This window comes from Pinus tabuliformis, chromosome 3_2 (genome assembly GCF_031772625.1).
Source record: "Pinus tabuliformis cultivar Carrire ecotype Pingquan chromosome 3_2, CPIR1, whole genome shotgun sequence".
Lineage (NCBI taxonomy): Eukaryota > Viridiplantae > Streptophyta > Pinopsida > Pinales > Pinaceae > Pinus > Pinus tabuliformis.
The window spans coordinates 349,030,389-349,049,275 of record NC_142302.1 but is presented as its reverse complement, the minus strand read 5'-3'; positions in this window follow the sequence as shown (position 1 = coordinate 349,049,275).

Below are 18,887 nucleotides of genomic sequence, written 5' to 3'. Positions count from 1 at the left end.
AAAAAGCTGACCATTCATTGAGCCTGGAGGAATTGTAACAATATCTCCATGGGTCCTCCTCCGCCCAATGACATGCCCCGTGGCTCCAATTGAACTGTACTCTTGCATAGTGATCTTTCACAAGACAATGTGGGTCATACGTATTGTAACTCCGGAGGTCAAAAGGGATACTTCTTCATCCGTTCTGCTTTGACATCCACATGCTTGAAACTCCGAATCTCGTATATCCCAATCAGCAGTGGAAGAGCGGGTCAAGGTGCCTTCTCCTTCCGATGCAGCCTAGTTGTCAATCTTGCCAAGATGTGATATGCTACTTCCTACATGAAGAGTATGTCCAAGGAAAACTTCGGTATAACATGCAGAGGCTTCTCTGCGCTGTACATATGTATGAAGGTGCTAGACAGTGAGGCATACCAATCAGAAATGTCTATCAGTGCCTCCATTGTTGTCTTCAACATGCAGGGTGGATCCTGTTTGAATATCATCTTGTAAACCAGGGTGACAAAGTGATCAAACAACCATGTGATAACTCCTCTGGAGCTGCATTTAGAAAACATCTTACATTAAGTGTTCACAATAGTCTCCTCAGGTGTCCATGCCCACTTCAAGCTCGGGAACTCCTGTCGGGCACATATTGCATGCAAGATGTAGGCGGACATGTAGATCTCTGCTTGCATACCTTTGGGTGGGTGTAGAGCCCTTGTTATTTGTTCCTTCAGTTGATGAGCCAACATGCTGGACCAGTTACATGCTTTTCCCTCTTTGGCCAGTTGGTCCAGCGCAATCACCCAACTTTGTGGGAAGGTTTTCGTGCTTTCTTGGCCATACAGTCGACATGCAAAGATGACCAAGTATTGATACGCATTCTGTAGTATCTTTTTCTTGTAGATCTGGTTGGGTGTCATCCTGAATTTAGCTGGCTCCTTCACCCAGTTCTTCAAAATGTCTTTAGAGTTTGCATTACTACTGGGTAAGCTAAAGGATGTCTCCATGATGGTCACGGGCTCCAACATCTGATACATCTCATAAGAATCCTGTGCCCTGAAGGTAGAAATTTCCATCTTGCTGACACTGCTCAATGACACCATCTCAGGATCAGTGTGTGAGACGATCCAATGTATCGTGTTTGCACATGGGAACGCAGGAGCTGAATGCAATCCGACACAAGCCAAACTTTTGGATGTTCACATATACTTGGTGGTCTTTGACATCTTCCCAAAATGTTCCTGCTAATGCATCGTTGACATATTGCAATTTTAGCATGATATCCTTGTCTAGAATTAGATTGGTGTCTTCATAGATCGGTAGACTTGCGGACACTCACTCAACTGTTGCTCTAGTTTCACTTCCGTAAGTGTCCTTTGATCCTTCTCTCTTGGAGGCCATTGATCCTAAATGGATAAGAGGTGGATGAACTCCTATTAGATCTGGATGCAAAGTGACATGCATGACAAGAAATCTGTTAGCGAAAACCAAAGCTAACTTGAGGAAAGACATGCAACATACCTGGGGATTGATTAGCAAAGATTGCACAATTTCTTCTGGGAGGCTGGCTGACTGGCTGCCAGAACTGTGCAAAAGGAAGTCTGGGTTGTCTAGGGAGGTTGAATTGCTGCTGGATTTACACAATGCGCAATCCAGGCTGGCCTGTTGGCTGTTGGAATTGAATTCACAATTTCAGTTGGCAGTGGTTGCAGGTCCAGTGACTGCATTCCGCAATTTTCTGGACCAACTGTCATAGTCCCTCAGAATTGCACAATGCAATAATGGAGGACAACTCCTAGGCATAAATGTGCATTTCCTAAGAGGAAGACAGAGCCTTCCCTCTTAGGATTACACAATGTTGTCTTGGTGAGGTAGAGTCCAGGCCAAGGCTGCACAGACTCGCCGATGGTCAAATAAAAGAAAATGTGATTGTGAATGCATGGAAATACTGAGTTTAAGAAAAAGTAAATGATCATGCATGCAAATAGTGAATGAATGAGTTAAGAAAATGGAACAACATGCATGTGGGTGAAGCGGGTCGCTGAATCGGCGATCGTTTGTGCAAAATTGTTTCATGCTTGTGACAACAGTGAGATGCTAATGAAAACTGAAACGGTGCTAGTACAAGCTAGTATGCATGTAAATGACAACAAGCATTTAAATAAATCAACAAATAGCACTCACACAAGCAAAAATACAAAAAAGCTATAGAAATGCTGCAAAAGACAAGTTAAGACCACTTACCCATGAATAGCTAAGCTGGATGTGTCAAAGAGTCTTGGATGTGTTGTGGGATGTCAAAGCTCCAAGATCTATGTGAAGAAATGAGCTCTGATGCATCGAATAAATAAGTTTGAAGCTCATGACACGCATGCCACAAATCTAGGAAAAAGCGACACTTGGAGGAAAGATTCTAAAACGATCTTTGCATGTAACCTCCAGCTGCTAAAAATAGCTCCCTAGAATCTAGGGATTCTTTTTTCATGTTTCTTTTTTTATTCCAGGAAAAAACAACCCATGCATGCTAGTCAAGTTTTCTTGACCCCGAGTGGAACCGGTCAACTCAACTACACATGCAACAGTCTGCTCAGCTGGGAAGAAAAAAATGTGCATTTATGGTAAGGAGATGGGCTAGCTGCCCAAGATATTTACATAATTTCTTGGCAGAGTAGCTGACTGCTGCCTAGGATTGCGCAATTCCTGGGCTGAGTAGCCCTTCTGGGAGGAATTGCACAATTTTCTAGGTGAAGCTTGACTGCCAAATTTGCGCAATTCTGGAGCCTAGCAGGCTACCAGATAGAATTGCGCAATTTCTCGAGGGAAGGTTGGTTGCCCTCTAAAATTGCGCAATTCCTTGAGGGAGATGATTAGCTTGCAGCTGGACCAAGTCTAGAGAAACAACTTGTGAGGGGAATACACCAATCTCTCATGGAAAGGCTGTCATTCTACAAGAAAACCACTGAAGATTGTGTACTTGATGAAGAAAGACATGTTGTTGTGAAGGGTTGGTAGGGAGGCTCCAAAACGAAGCTAAGGAAAATTTTTGGAGGGTGTTTGTAGCCACTACAACACTTTGCGACACATTGGTAGAAATCCAGCTCTCTGAATGGACGTTGTTCGTGAAAAGAAAGTCTAACACCTCCGGAAGTATTGTTCAGTCCTCAATTTGTCTTGGTTTCACACTAGCTTGATTGTAAGATATAGCATCTACCAAGCTCTTGGTCGATTGACACACATTCCAAGCCAAGGCAACACAGTTGTTTCGATTGGGATTGAGGGGTATATTGGTGCACAAGAAGTATAGTCGTTAGAGTCTTAGTTTCATCTTTGGTGTTGCTCCACTGCCAACAGGTCTAGACAGTACCCCGGTGGAGTCACGCAGGAACACAAGAATCGCTCCGCTGTCAGTGAGCCTGGTTAGTACCCGGGAAGAGTTACTTGCATCACCTCTCTGCGCAGGAAGCCTTTCTCTTCTTTCACCTCATTCATTTTTCTTTTTTCATTTTTTACTTTCATTTTCATTTTTTAATAACTGTGCATAACACTTATTCATTTGAGAGGCAGAAGAGGGATCTTGACTTATTGAGAGCAGAAGAGGTTGTTCCTTTAGAGAAGTGGTTTATTATATACCTCTGACGTGCTTGTTAAGGGTTTCCCCCTCACCTTACTCTACTTGACTGAGGTGACAAGTGTTAACCCAAAAAAACCGACTAGAGTAGGTGACACTAGTTAGCACGAAAGAGTTGTGTTTTCACCAAGGTTTACTTCGAACAGTACGTATTTTCTAGTGACATATCATGGACTAAAAGTAACAAGTTCTTCATACAGAGGCAGGCTGACAGATAACCAAGTAGTGATAGGTGAACAAGGCCTCTTGTACTTTACCTAACTTTTTTTGAGAGTCAAACATGTTTCCATGTGAAACTAACCTATGAACAAAACAAGCAAATAAACAACAAAGCAAAGCATAAGAAGAAGTAAATACGAAAGCAAAGTAAGCAAGCAATCAAACAAGCAAAGAATTAAGTAAGAAAACCAACATGCAAGCAAAAGAACTGAAAGCAAACACTATTCCTACTCCTAAGCTAACGGTACATGGGTCTGATCACATGAAGTGATATTTCCAATGCAGCCACCGGCGCATTGGTTGACCCATGTTGGTGAAGGCTTGGTCCGTGAGCAACTCGGTTGCGCAAACTAGCAAAAATGAAAGATATAAAAATGAAGACAAACACACTTCATGTTTAAAAGTGTCCACATGACATAAGTGAGTGCAAGTACATGACATGTGATCCGTGGACTTATCACGGTGTTGTGCGACACTATGTGCAACTTTGAAACATATGCATACTCTTGACTATGACATGCAAGAAAATATAAGAAACAAAGACAACTTGTGTCACGCACGTGTGCTTGAAATGTAAGATTCCTCCAATGCATAAGTGATGGGATCGTGCAGTTAGAGTGGAGGAAGCATGATCTCTGTGTGACATTAATCTTCAATGCATACAGATGAGTGATGAGGAGCCTAGGGTGATTGAACAATTTCTTGGTCAGAAGTGAAACTGACCTTAGGAGAGCGAGGGCCTCACATGACCATCAACTCAAGTTGAAGTGCCTCAACAGTCTGAGGGGTTTCGACTTCATCGTCAGATTGATCATCACAAACCAGTGGCTTCGAAAAATCAACTACAATAGAATCATGATCGTGATCAAATATGGGAATAAATGGATCACGACAACCATGATTAGAAAAATCAATGATTTCATCGTCATCCTCATGATCTGATGAATCAATCAGAGGGGTAGATGAGAAGCGAACAAATTCATCCCCTGTGTTTCTAGAAAAGGCAGATGAAAGATCAAATGGCTTTTCAATGAATAACTCATCCTCTCCATTTTCAGATGATGCAATGACATCCGGTGTGTCCTGCAAGTGATCAATAATGGGTGCATCCATAGATGAAGATACACATGCGAAATAATGGATGGCAGGTTCACCAAAGATGTGAGGAAAGAATGGAGGAGGCTTGAAGGGAAGGAAGTCATCCTTCACTGAGTGTTGATGCTCAAGCTCCCAGTCATACTCTTCATGAATGATAATGCATGTTGGTTGTGCAACATCAACTCCGTCGATGGGTTGATCCTCGTTCACAACAAGTGTAGAGTCTGGAATGGAAGAACACAAGACAGTATCATCCGGAGGAACAACCAAGTATGAAGATGGAGATTGTGGAACAAAATGCATATGACAACTTAATGGACTCACAACCAAATTTGCATGGAAATTAGGTGAAGTGATGTTGGGAGGATGTGACAGCTGAAGAGATGTGTGAGCATGATCTCCCGCATCACTCTGCAGTGGTGGAGCTGTTTGATGAGGGGACGGCGGATAGTCACTTGTGACAATGACCGTATCTGTCTGTGAATGTGCAGCTTCATCACTGAAGAATATTGAGTGAGGCTTGAGTTCAAAGTTCTTCTTGGGATTAGAAAATTTCTTAACACAATACATGAATCGGTACCAAATATAGAAAAATTTCATCTAGCTCTTCGAAGCTTGAAAATGCAAATCACAGAAGCACTGCCAAAAATCCATAGGTGATTCATGCAGATCCTTCCATTGTTGTAACAGTTTTTGGCCAAGATGTTCTAGATCAAAATGATAGAAAGTGTCTTCAATGAGATCACAAAAGTGTTTAAGTGAGTGCACGCTATCAACCAGTAGGCTGCACAACCATCGATGTGGAGATTCGCAAGGTGTGTATGCAAGCAGTAGATTGGCTTGTTCATCAGAACATCCATCTTCCTCGTGAAGCATGGAAAGGAATTCATGTAAGAACTCAGGCCAAGACACTTCGCCTTCACCATCATATGTGTATGTGGACAAGAGATCGAAAAAATCCCTCGTGATGGTAATGGATTCGGCATGCGAAAAACATCGCAGAGGGAGAAGAGTGCAATAATCCATGACAGATATGCAAAGGTTCAAAACAGGATAAGAGGACTCAGCTTGTCATCTGGTCCTCCTTCTTGTGCCAGAAATGTTGACAATGTTGGACCCACCAACATGTCAGGGGGATCTCCCCGGTAAGAAGTCCCAATTAGACGTCAGACCATTTGGTGTAGGAGTCCCAGCAGTGGGTTGTACGGTAATGCCTTGATCACGATTTCACAAAGAGGCAACTAAGATGTCCCTGTTGGTATCAAGGGTGTGACAATTGAAGTAAGTCAAGGAAGGTGCATGAGAGGTTCTAACACACTGAGGGTGAGGTGAGTGCACCCCTTGGAAACTTGTAATAGTACTCGACTTGGAAAGGAACACACGAGAAAAGATGCATCACCAGTTGGAAATAAATATAGCAAGCAATCCATAGTGATGGTTAAACTGACATCACATCTGCAACAAGATTTATACAATCGCATACAAAATAGTTCATACACAAATGCATAAGTTAAATAACATACATTGCTACAACAACCAGAATAGTCCAACTACAATAACAACATATACATGAAAACGTGTTGGCTCTGTTATATTAAGAATTGTAAGTTCCAGTCATACAATACATCCATGTCCAACCACTTGTCCCAACAGTGGAACGTTACAGCCACAACCGACTGCTCCTCCAAAGAGATATACTAGCTCTACGCAGTGGAGAAGCCAACGCGCATTACAATACTGCCCAAGCTTTCTCTAAGATACTTTTATTGAAGCTTGGCTGACCAAAAGCCTATACAATGAGTTATGAGGGACTATTTATAGAAAAGGGTGGGGTGGACCTTGAAATTCCGCTTTGTGACAGTTCATCTACCCTCATGACTCTTCATGTACTCTATGACTGTTACATCCAACTATCGACACTTGAACTTACACTTGAAAAGGCGTTACATTACAATGCACATGTACTCATGTGAGACAAAATGGCTTGAGCAAGCCATGTAAGACATTACTATGACTCAGACAACTGTGGGAAGTCCAACTCTTCGACATCCTTGTGATGATCAATAGTAGTGAAATGATGCCAAGATCGGTAGTCCGCAATGGTGTCTGTGTACTCCAAGGTGACATCTTTTTGGAATCTGACTCTTAACTCCAACTCATCTGATAACATGCACATCATTGTCTTCAGTGCTACCGGACCAACAACATACTTGTGCATGATTTTCGCACTGATTGGCAAGTCTGGGCTAGTGGCTATGCGCATCAACTCGTCGAAGTACGAGTCAAGCTCTAGTCGGACCTGTGCCTTTGTCTTCACCTGGGTGAGAGTCCCAATAGATGGGATCACATGTGCACGCACCACAACATCCATACTCTTGAATACACATGCATGGGAAGCCTATAGACTAGTGATGAGCTGCGAGAGCTCTTCAAAGTTCTGGATTTGACTTCGGATGTGTGCCTTCAGCTCGACCACTCTGGGCTTCATCATATTAGGCAAGTGAAGTAGGGCTCCCTTGTATCTCATCGTCCATGTTTTCATGTAATCAACAGTAGCATGCATGTTCGACAAGATACGTGCTCTTCTAGCACATTGTTGTTTCCATCCATTGAGATGGATGACTACCTTATGCACGATACCAAACTTGGAATACAACGCCCGCATGTGTGTCAAGGGACAACACTTCATCTAGTATTTCCTTCTTCAATTATTCTTGGGTGGATATTGTAACCAATTCTCCTCCCTGCTTGGCCGTCTGTATCTCCTTCGCCATTCGCTCGTTCTTAGCTATCATAAAGCAAACACACGAGCTAGTGGCTTCGACATATGCTCTCGTAGCATCGGCGAACGCTGTTGGATGTTTGTGCACATCAGACATGATCACTCGTTCCTCATACTACGTAGGAGATGTGTGATATTCCAAAGTTGAACTCTGCGAGATTTCACAACTCTATGTTGAGATTTGTCGAATGAGATGTTGTGCATCTCTCCTTCCGGCTGATCTCCGAGGATATTAGTGTCTCCTTGGTTGCTTGGGACTTGCTTGTCTTCTGGATGCGGTGGAGTTGGTGGGTTGACCTCTTGGTGGCGAGGCATGAGGTCGACGTCTTTCTCTAATTCTTGCCACTCCATATCCGTATCCATTTGTTCAAGTGCTCATTCTATCTCCTAAGCGAAATCCTACTCCTACGATGGTTCACCCTGTTTGCCTGATTCCAGCTGTTCTGATGAGTCCACTACTTGTACGGGCGTTGTTTCATCCATATACACAAGTTGCATCCCCTAATGTATGTGTTATTGTTGCGCTTCCTTCTCCTGTCTGTGTAGCTCATGTTCCTTCTGGAGTTTCTCCTTCAACTCATGAAACTCCTTCTCTGTTTCCTCCATTCTCCATTTCTCTCTCTGCCTTTGCGTGTTTCACTTGTTGCAATGTTGCCTTTTCACCTCTATAGCCATATCTACTTTCTCCACAAGTGGATATGCTTGGAACTTGCAACATTTCTCTTCCTGTATGCGATCGACAATCTTCCTCCTGCCCTTATCGCGCACTGGTATGTTCACCTCTGTTGCTGCTGCTACTTTTGGTGCTCTCTGGGATGCTGCTTCACTTTGCTTCGCTAACCATTCCACAGCGAAGCCAACTGGTTCATTGAGTCTGGAGGTGTTGTAACAATATCTCCATGGGTCCTCCTCTGCCCAATGACATGCCTCGTGGATCCTGTTGAAATGTACTCTCGCGCAGTGATATTTCACAAGACAATGTGGGTCATACAAATTGTAACTCTGAAGGTCGAAAGGATACTTATTTATCTATTCTGCTTCAACATCCGCATGCTTGAAACTCTGAATATCGTATAACCCAATGCGTATTAGAAGAGTGGCCAAGGTGCCTTCTTCTTCTGGTGCAACCTAGCTGTCAGTCCTATCGAGATGTGATATGCTACTTCCTTCATGACGAGTATGTCCAAGGCAAACTTCGGTAGAACATGTGGAGGATTTTTCGTGTTGTTCATCCGTATGAAGGTGTTGGACGGTGAGGCATACCAATGAGAAATGTTTATCAGTGCCTCCATTGTTGTCTTCAACATGCAGGGTGGATCCTGTTCAAATATCATCTTGTAAACCGGGGTGAAAAAATGATCGGACAACCATGTGATAACTCCTCTGAAGCAGCATTCAGAAAACATCTTACAATAAGTGTTCAGAATAGTCTCTGTCGGTTTCCATGCCCACTTCAAGCCCAGGAACTCCTATAGGGCACAAATTGCATCCAAGATGTAGGCAGACATGTAGATCTCTGCTCGCATACCTTTGGGCCGGTGTAGAGCCCTTATTACCCGTTCCTTCAGCTGATGAGCCAACATGTTGGACCAGTTACATGCTTTTCCTTCTCTGGCCAGTTGGTCCAGCGCGATCACCCAACTCCGTGGGAAGGTTTCCGTGCTTTCTTAGCCATACAATCGACATGAAAAGATGAGCAAGTATTGATACGCCTTCCGCAGTATCTTTGTCTTGTAGACCTAGTTGGGTGTCATCCTGAATTTAGCCAACTCCTTCACCCAGTTCTTCATAATGTCTTTAGAGTTAGCATTGCTACTGGGTAAGCTAAAGGGCGTATCCATGATGGTCACGGGCTCTGAAATCTGATACATCTCATCATAATCTTGTGCTCTGAAGGTAGTAATCTATGTCCCACTGACACTGCTCAATGTCATCGTCTCAGGATAAGTGTGCGAGATGATCCAATGTATCATGTCTGTGCATGGGAACAAGGGATACCTGAATGCAATCCGGTACAAGCTAGACTTGTGGATATTCACATAGACTTGGCGGTCTTTGAGGTCTTCCCAAAATGTGCATGCAAATGCATCGTTGATCTCTCGCCATTTCAGCTTGATGTCCTCATCTAGAATCAGCTTGATGTTTTCATAGATCGATAGACTTGTGGACACTCGCTCAACTGCTGCTCCAGTTTCACTTCCATTAGTGTCCTTTGATCATGCTCTCTTAGAGGCCATTGATCCTGAACTGCTAAGAAGCAAATGAACACCTGCTAGATCTGGAGACAAAGTGACATACATGGAAAGAAATCTGTCAGTAAAAACCAAAGCCAACTTGAGGAAAGACATGTAACATACCTGTGGATTGACTAGAAAAGATTGCGCAATTTCTCCTGGGAGGTTGGCTGACTGGCTACCAGAATTGCACAAAAGGCAGTTTGGGCTATCTAGAGAGGCTGACTAGCTATTGGATTTGCGCAATGAGCAATCCAGGCTAGCCTGCTGGTTGCTGGAATTGCGTGATGCGCAATTCTAGCTGGCAGTGGTTGCAGACCCAATGACTACATTGTGAAACTTTCTAGGCCAGCAGTCACTGTCCCTCAGAATTTCACAATGCAAGACTGGAGGACATCTCCTAGGCAGAAATGCGCATTTCCTGAGAGGAAGATAGAGCCTTCCCTCTCAGGATTGCGCAATGTTGTCTTGGTGAGGCAGAATCCGAGCCAAGGCTGCACAGACCCACCGACGAGAAACTGAAAGAAAATGTGATTGTGAATGCATGGCGATACTGAGTGTAAGTAGAAGCAAATGATCGTTCATGCAAATAGTGAATGAATGATTCAGAAAACATAAAAACATGCATGTGGGTGAAGAAGGTCACTGAATCAGCGAACGTTCATGCAAAATAATTTCATGCATGCGACAACAGGGAGATGCTAATGAAAACTGAAACGATGCTAGTACAAGCTAGTATGCATGTAAACAACAACAAGCATTCAAAGAAATCAAGAAAAGAACACTCACACAAGTGGAAACACAAAAAGTGATAGAAATGCTGCAAAAGATAAGTTAAGACCACTTACCCGTGAATAGCTGAGCTGGATGTGTCGAAGAGTCCTGGATGTGCTGTGGGATGTCAAAGCTCCAAGATCGATGTGAAGAAATGATCTCTGATGCATCGAATAAATAAGTTTGAATCTCATGATGCGCATGCCACAAATTTAGGAAAAAACGACACTTGGAGGAAATATTCTAAAACGATCTTTGCATGTAACCTCCAGTTGTTAAAAATAGCTCCCTAAAATCTAGGGACATTTTTTGCATGTTGCTTTTTCTATTCCAGGAATAAGCAACCCATGCATGCAAGTCAAGTTTTCTTGGCCCCGGGTGGAACTGGTCAACTCAACCACACATGCAACAGTCTGCTTAGCTGGGAGGAAAAAAATGTGCATTTCTGGGAAGGAGTTGGGCTGGCTGCCTAAGAGATTTGCGTAATTTCTGTGTAGAGTAGCTGACTATTGCCTAGGATTGCGTAATTCCTGGGCTGAGCAACCCTGCTGGGAGGAATTGCGTAATTTTCTCGGTGAAGCTTGACTGGAAGATTTACGCAATTCTCGAGCCCAGCAGGCTACCAGACAGAATTGCGCAATTTCTAGAGGGAAGGCTAGTTTCCCACTAGAATTGCGCAATTTATTGAGGGAGCTGCTCAACCTACAATTGTGCCAAGTCTGGAGAAACAACCTGTGAGGGGAGTGCAACAAGATCTCATGGACAGGCTGTCATTCTGCAAGAAAATCACTGAAGCTTGTGTACTTGACGAAGCAAGACATGCTGCTGTGAAGGGTTGGTAGGGAGGCTCCAAAATGAAGCTAAGGTAAAATTTTTGAGGGTAGTTGTAGCCGCTACAACACAAAGACATGACCATGGTTAATAATAGATCTAGAGTATCAAACTCATAGTTCTATCATCAAGGTTACCATAGGACCAAGTCAGGTCATTCAATAAAACGTTACCAAAACAACAAGAGTATCAACATACTTTCATCATACTTATCAAAAGCATTATTAGAATCAATCAGGTAACCTTCTATAAGAGATCCACCATGTCTTATGTCAACCGTCAAGAGTATCATTTACTAGAGTCAAGTTACTATCCTTCTTCACAGAATCAGGATCTCCAAGAACAACATATTTTAGCAAAAAATCAAGTCAAGCCACTATATCCAAGATCAACGATAAGTAGCCTCATAGAATCAAGAAGATCATTAAGATAAAAATATTCAATACCAAGTGAACCATTTCATCATAAGAAACATAAGTCCACATCTCTTTCATATGCAAGCATGAGCCATTTGCGAAGGATACATTCTCTACATACCATAAGGATTACCTAGTCATCCAATGTTAGAGCTGGAACATAACATTGAAATAATATACCTTTAATACCTTGTAGTGTTCAAATACCTGTTGATCCAGGTGGCTCTAGAGACCCACACTGGACAAAGAGGACTTATGAAAGATAAAAAATAAAAGTGTTTGGATTATGCTCAAACTAGGACCAAAGTGTAGATCTCGTCGTTGTGATCGCAGTGGTGTGAACGATTCGTCAAACCGAGCTCTTATGCGAAAGTTAGAAGCAGTCAAAGTTGGGTTGAATTTTTGCTGACTAGGTAGGCTTAAAGAGGCCACAATTTGGACAGAACCCGGCCACCAGATTCTAGCCAACTTGGGCCGGATTCAGGGTGAATTTGTGGCCTCGTTAAAAAGACTCCTATGGCTTAAATTCGAATTTTCAAAAATGTGCATGTTTATATATATATATATATATATATATAAGGGGGTGGGGACCACCAACCCCACCACCCCCTACTCTCATAACCATATGCATTAATTTGGTGGAGGGGTGGGCCACGACCCCCGACCCCTCCCACAAAACCACCACCACTCTAAAATTTATTAAGGGTGGGCCGACCCTTGGGGCGCGGAACCAACCCTCCACCTCACTACACCCAACTAATGCAACGACAACGGGAGGCTAGTACAGGGGACGGGCTTCCCAAGGCGGGCCCAACCCAACCCACATTTATTTAAGTTTTTTTTTTGTGTAAAAAAAGGAGGCAGGGTTTGACTGCCTGACCTCCTCCCTATTAAACAGATCTTTTACCAACTTCGCCAATGGCCTCATTGAGTAATCCACCCACAAATTAATATTTAAACCTCATTTGCATGTAGTTTGAGGGCAGATGGAGGAACCAGGAGCAGGCACACATTTCGAGGCAGAGGAGGCAGTGCACGAAGTTCGAGGCAGAATTTTGCAGGGGGGCCAATTTTTATATGGTTTCAACACCTCTCGACGCCACGAACGCAATGGCGCTGTCCATTTCTCCATCAAAGTTCTGCATTTTTTGGCCATTTTTCAGTATGTAGGTGGAACCATGATTGCTGTAAAAATAGGGAGCGGAACCATGAGCCTTGAAATTTTCCCGAGGAGGTAATTTTTCTCCATGTCAGAATATAGTCAAGTTTATACTTGTTTTTTCATAGTTTTCTGTAGGGATCAAAATGGCGAGGTCAGATTTGCCATTGGAGTTTCAGATTTCCAGTCCACCCATGGAGCAGAATCTTTGAGGAATCTAGGGGGAATCTAAAAGATTCCTTGAGCCCGAGATTCTCAATTTCTCAGAATTCAGATTTTGGACAGTCGATTTTTCACCACTCAACGCCACAAAACTGATGGTACATTCATATGTTTCATTCTCTCATTTGATTTTCCAGCCATTTTTCTAAGTGCCAGTGCAGATGTCCACATTCATGTGTGAGCAATCATTTTCATGCAATCGATGCCGTGAGATTGATGGTCCGAACAACTTCAGCAGTTTGACATCTTTTTCTTCAGATGGCCACGGTTGTGAGGTATATGCTGTGTTCATGTACTTCTTCTTTATGCATTATGCTGCATAGATTCTTGATTGATGTTGATGCAGGATCTTGTTTCTTACATGTTTTCATGATTCCTTGCTTGATGTGATGCGGAATCATCTATGTGATGTACTTGCTATCGTGATTCGTCATGTTATGTTTTGATATCCCTTGTTATATGTTGCTAGGATACTCTTGTTGATCATGCCTGTTTTTGCATTGAGATCCCATTGGCATGATGTTCATCGTGCATGAGTTTTTGTGTCATACTGATAGGAGTCTTTTGACTGAGAGTTCCTGTAGTGGAACATCTCTTGGAGCCACTCCTGCATGAGGGAATTTTCCTTGTATGATAACGACATCACCTCTATGTACATCATCACTATTAACAACACTTAATGCAACGACCTACACCATCTTGACACTGGGGCCTGGAGACATAGTCCCTCCTAGACGAACTCCATTATCAACGGCTTATGTTTTTATGTTGCTGATGATTGACATGTTCCTCTTCTTTATAGCATGCAGATGTATTCATTTATGTTCTCTTAAAAATGAAATTTAAGACATCACAAAAGTAAAAGGTCTTGGAAGGGTCCTTTGTCACACCCGGACCTGGATCAAGTGGTATCAGAGTGATCTTTGCATTGATGTGAATTGTAGCGTGAACAATGGAATGTGCAGCGATAGAGGATGAAAAAGCGATGTACGAGACCATGCTCAACATTTCCAAAAGAGTGGAAATCATGTATGAAAATCTACAGAAAGAGAAAAGGAAAAGGAGTGATTGCAGCGTCAGCTGCAAGCCACGGAAGAGGCCCTGGAAGAACTGAAGCAAAACAAACATAATCTTCAAACAGAGAACACTGAATTGAAGATGCGCCTACATGAAGAGAAAGAGGAAAAACAAAGTTTTCTACAATAGCTACAAGCAAAGGATGAGGCCTTGGAAAACTTGCAGCGTGACCCATGTGAGGTAAAAGGTAGTTCTCCATCTTCATGTATGTTTCTTGATAATGACTTCGTTGTTTTCGAAAATCATACCACAGGAATTGGTTCCAAAATGTTGAATAAAATGGGGTATGAAGGAAAAGGCTTGGGCGTTAATTGCCAAGGAATTGTCAACCCCATAAAATTAGAGGAATTACCGTGTCGAACAGGACTTGGCTATGTCAGAAAATAAGTTGGGAAATGTGCTGAGACAGCAAGCAAACCACCAACAACGGATGGTGAGAAACCCTCATCAGTTCTTTCCAAATCAAAAGAGGATGTAAAAGATGTTGATTTCCTTTCGGTTTCGTCTTCACATAGTATGAATTCTGTTGGAGATGTGGAGATTCCAATTACAGGGACAAACATGAGGCTCCTTACAAGGATGAGGCACGAGGAGGAGAAAGAGCTTGGTGTTAATAACCAAGACATGACTCAACCTTTGGAGGTTGTGCATAAACATCAATTTGCAGGCTCGAGATACACCAAAGGAGAATGTTCGAAGGTGTCAGATTCTTCTGAGACATCATCAAAATCATCGAGGAAAGAAAATGATGGGAACACATCCCCATCATCCCATGGCAGTTCCCATTGCAAGGACAAAGCTGAGGCAAGATCTCATCACCATACTTACACTAGAGACAACAAAGGAAGGTATAACCACTTTTGATCTTCGAATGTTCATTTCGATTATGATCATGTTGATAATAATGAACATAAAACATGGCATCAAGAAACATGCACCTTTTGTGGATTAAATAACCATACATTTTCTAAGTGTTGGAAAAGAATGGCAGCACATAAAAGGATGAGGCGTGAAGGACCCTCTCAACAACATGAAAAGAAACAGGTTAAGCAAATATGGAGGAAGAAAACCTACAGTTGCAGTCATTGCGATAGAAGTGGCCATCAAAGAGCCACTTGTTGGAGGCTCCATCCACAATAGCGCCTTAAGGACAAAGCGTCATTGCATGAACCAGGTGGAGCAGTTGTTCGACAAGCAAAACCGCCACAAGGAGGTGACCCATTCACCTTGATAAGTGAAAAATGGTTTCTAGACATGTTTTTATTTCATGGTCATTCTTTTGTAAATCATTTGTTGCATTTTAAAATGTAAAAGTGATGATGTGTTTTCCATCACTTGTTCAGCAACAATGATGTCTGGTCATATTTTGAGTTGCATTTTACACTCTGAAAGTGATGTTTCCATCACTTGTCAAAACAATAGTGTGTGGCCTTATGATTGTAAATCATGTGTTGTAGTGATGATGTGTTTTCCATTACTTGTTGAAGCAAAAATGATGTGTTGGCCTTGTTTTCGTAGCTGGGGTATTGCGTCCATTTTGTTGTAAACTTGACCACCGAGTATGTATTATAAACTAGTGGAAAGTGTGGGATGCTTGGGTCAGTAGTTGGTCAGTTAAGATAAGCATGTAATTTGCAAAACAATGTGCTACATATTGCAAGTTTTGGCTCATTGCTTAAGGCTCCAAAGAACAAAGGTTAAGGAGATGGAAGCGAGGCCTTTCAGGATGCTTGTGATGCAGACAAGGTACAAAAAAGTTGCAGAATGTTTTTCATGCTTTTGGAGGACCAAAATCTCCTCAGTGGGGAGGATTGATCCAGGTGGCTCCATAGACCCACACTGGACAAAGAGGACTTATGAAAGATAAAAAATAAAGTGTTTGGATTATGCTCAAACTAGGGCCAGAGCGTAGATCTCATCGTCATGATCGCGGTGGTGTGAACGGTTCGTCAAACCGAGCTCTTATGTGAAAGTTAGAAGCAGTCAAAGGTGGGTTTACTTTTTGCTGACTGGGCAGGCTTAAAGAGGTCACAATTTGGACAGAACCCAGCCACTAGATTCATGCCAATTTGGGCCAGATTCTGGGTGAATTTGTGGCCTTGTTAAAAAGACTCCTATGACTTAAATTCGAATTTTAAAAAATGTGCATGTTTGTTTTAAATTAAAAAATATATATATAAAAAAGGGGGGTGGGAGCCACCAACCCCACCACCCCCTACTCTCCTAACCGTATGCATTAATTTGGTGGAGGGGTGGGCCACGACCCCCGGCCCCTCCCACAAAACCACCACCACTATAAAATTTATTAAGGGTGGGCCGACCCTTGGGGCACGGGCCCAACCCTCCACCTCACCACACCCAAGTAATGCGACGAAAGCGGGAGGCTAGTACGGGGGGCGGGCCGCCCAAGGCAGGCCCAACCCAACCCACATTTATTTAAAAATGGTTTTTTGTGTAGAAAAGGGAGGTGGGGTTTGACCGCCCGACCTCCTCCCTATTAAACAAATCCTTAACCAACGTTGCTAATGGCCTCATCGAGTAATCCACCCACAAATTAATATTTAAATCTCATTTGCATGTAGTTTGGGGGCAGATGGAGGAACCAGGAGTGGGCACGCAATTCGAGGCAGAGGAGGTAGTGCACGAAGTTCGAGGTAGAATTTTGCAAGAGGGCCAAATTTTCACTTTGTCAGATTTTGACAAATTTTATATGGTTTCAACACCTCTCGACACCACGAACGTGATGGTGTTGTCTGTTTCTCCATCAAATTTCTGCATTTTTCGGCCATTTTTCAGTATGCAGGTGCAACCATGATTACTGTAAAAACAGGGAGCAGAGCCATGAGCCTTGAAATTTTCTCGAGGAGGTAATTTTTCTCCATGTCGGAATATAGTCATGTTTATACTTGCTTTTCACAGTTTTCCGCAGGGATCAAAATGGCGAGGTTAGATTTGCCATTGGAGTTGCAGATTTCCAGTCCAGCCATTGAGCATAATCTTTGAGGAATCTAGGGGGAATCTAAAAGATTCCTTGAGCCCGAGATGCTCAATTTCTCAGAATTCAGATTTTGGACAGTTGATTTTGCACTACTTGACGCCACAAAACTAATGGTGCATTTAGTTTTTTCATTCTCTCACTTTATTTTCTAGCCATTATTCTAAGTGCCAGTGGAGATGTCCACATTCATGTGCGAGTAGTCATTTTCATGCAATCGATGTCGTGAGATCGATGGTCTGAATAACTTCAGCAATTTGACATATTTTTCTTTAGATGGCCATGGTTGTGAGGTATATGTTGTGTTCATGTACTTCTTCTTTATGCATTATGCTAGACAGATCCTTGATTGATGTTGATGCAGGAATATAGTCATGTTTATACTTGCTTTTCACAGTTTTCCGCAGGGATCAAAATGGCGAGGTTAGATTTGCCATTGGAGTTGCAGATTTCCAGTCCACCCATTGAGCATAATCTTTGAGGAATCTAGGGGGAATCTAAAAGATTCCTTGAGCCCGAGATGCTCAATTTCTCAGAATTCAGATTTTGGACAGTTGATTTTGCACTACTTGACGCCACAAAACTAATGGTGCATTTAGTTTTTTCATTCTCTCATTTTATTTTCTAGCCATTATTCTAAGTGCCAGTGGAGATGTCCACATTCATGTGCGAGTAGTCATTTTCATGCAATCGATGTCGTGAGATCGATGGTCTGAATAACTTCAGCAATTTGACATATTTTTCTTTAGATGGCCATGGTTGTGAGGTACATGTTGTGTTCATGTACTTCTTCTTTATGCATTATGCTAGACAGATCCTTGATTGATGTTGATGCAGGATCTTGTTTCTTACATGTTTTCATGATTCCTTGCTTGATGTGATGCAGAATCATCTATGTGATGTACTTGCTGTCATGATTTGTCATGTTATGTTTTGAGATCCCTTTTTTTATGTTGCTGGGATACTCTTGTTGTCGTCATGCATGTTTTTGCATTGATATCCCTTTTATGCCATGTTGGCGGGATGTTCATCGTGAATGAGTTTTTGTGTCATACTGATAGGGGTCTTTTGACTAAGAGTTCCTATAGTGTAACATCTCTTGGAGCCACTCCTGCATGAAGGAATTTTCCTTGTATGATAACAACATCACCTCTATGTACATCATCACTATTGACAACACTTAATGCAACGGCCTACACCATCTTGACACTGGGGCCCGAAGACGTAGTCCCTTCTGGACGAACTCCGTTACCAACGACTTATGTTTTTATGTTGTTGATGATTGACATGTTCCTATTCTTTACAACATGCATATGTATTCATTTATGTTCTTTTAAACATGCAATTTAACACATCACAAAAGTAAAAGGTCTTGGAAGGGTCCTTCGTCACACTCGGACCTAGATCACCTGTGCACCTTCTCATAGGAATCTTGTACCTTTTCATCAAGCGCCTCTTTCCAGATAT